Genomic DNA, 1957 nt, shown 5'->3' with positions numbered 1-1957 from the left:
TACATACAACCCGGGATGGCGTGACCACCCCAATTTCAGATGGAGAGATGCACCACAATATGGCCAACAAAGTGGATTCCGACAACCCCCGGGTTTCTTTCCAAGGCCAATGGAACCACAACCACCTCCTCAGGCACAATCTTCCCAAACTAACCCAGGTACGTCTATGAATGATGATAAAACATATCAGTTACTAACCACCATGGCGCAGGGAATGCAGAACCAAGCAAAGGAGGTTAATGAGCTGAAGAAGCAAATGGGCCAAATGGCCGAATTTTTGGGGCAATTCCGTGAAAATGGTAAGTTACCAAGCATTACGGTGGTCAATCCAAAGGGTGGCTTCGAATCTGCAAAGGCTATCACATTACGAAGTGGGAAAGAGGTGAAAAACAAGGAAGATGAGAAGATACAACTCGAAGAAGATGAGAACACCTACCCCACGGCAAGGGTACCATCACCCATGCCGCAGCCATCTAAGACATCCCATCCGTCCACCTCAGGTAAGAATGTTCCAAATGTTGTGATTTCGAACACTAATCTGCCCAATGTCCCCTTTCCTAGCAGATTTTTGCAATCAAAGAACGAAGAGGAGGAAAAAGATGTTCTAGAGACATTTAGAAAGGTGCATGTCAACATTCCCCTCCTTGATGCCATAAAGCAAATCCCGAAGTATGCCAAGTGTTTAAAGAAGCTTTGTACAACAAAGAATCGTGTCCGGGAGAAAGAGGTGGTACATGTAAGTGAGAATGTCTCCGCCATCTTGCAACATAAACTACCCCCCAAATGCAAAGACCCGGGAAGTTTTACAATTCCATGTGTCATTGGTAATACCCGTTTCAAATCTGCCATGCTAGATTTAGGAGCATCTATTAATGTTATGCCATATTCTGTGTATGCATCTATGAATCTAGGAGCACTTAAACATGATGGTGTAATCATACAATTGGCCGATAGATCTAACGCTTATCCAAAGGGAGTTTTGGAAGACGTTTTAGTGCAGGTTGATCATTTAGTCTTCCCAGCGGATTTCTATGTCCTCGAAATGGATGAATCGGACCATGCCCCTTCATTGCCCATCCTCCTTGGAAGGCCATTCATGAAAACTGCTCAAACGAAGATTGACGTGGCCAAAGGATTAGTCACTATGGCATTTGGTGGTGACATGATTAGTTTTAAAATTTCTGAATCCATTGAGACTCCTAATATTGTTCATTCTTGTTGTGCCATTGGTAAAATTGAAAAGATAAGACCGGACCATTCAGCACCAAGCACGAAAGATGCATCAAGAACAATGCAAGACGAGGGAATTGGAGTGGAGTACAAGGACCATACGGCCACTGCCCTCAAAATGCTCAAAGTGGCCGAAAGCACCATGGGGAAGAATGTTCACATTGCTGCCACTTCATCACATCACATAGGTAAGCCACCTAATCCAAATCCAATGCCATTTAAAGTTGATAGGTGGTTCCCTTCTTTGGTGCAGGTACCTAAGCAAATCCCCGGTGGTGGGCGTATGAACATGAACCTTAGACAACACAACGCACCCATCAACAAACATCACTATCCATTTCCGTTCAAGGATGTAATCTACGAGAACTTTGTGGAGCATGTTGTGGAGGATATCCCACTGCATGCCGTGGGTTCCAAGGAGAAGTGAAGGTGTTCATCGTCCGGCTGGAAGACGTTAAAGCAAGCGCTTTAAGGGAGGCAACCCATTTATTCTGTTTGATTGTCTATTTTATTACTTGTTTAATTATTTTTGGTTATGACTTTCTATTTTGAAACATTAACAAATATGCAAAGGATTTTAACATTAAACTTCGTGGAAATGAACAGCAAACTGGGAAATAAAGAAACATAGCATAATACAAGAGGGAGCCTTCACAAAGGTTGCTTGGGAGAGGTCGTAGTAGTCGGCGGAGTTGCAGTAGGCGGCGAAGTCTCAGCAGTCGGTGGG

This window comes from Malus domestica, chromosome 16, assembly GCF_042453785.1.
Source record: "Malus domestica chromosome 16, GDT2T_hap1".
Classification (NCBI taxonomy): Eukaryota; Viridiplantae; Streptophyta; class Magnoliopsida; order Rosales; family Rosaceae; genus Malus; species Malus domestica.
Note: the sequence above shows the minus strand (reverse complement) of the source record.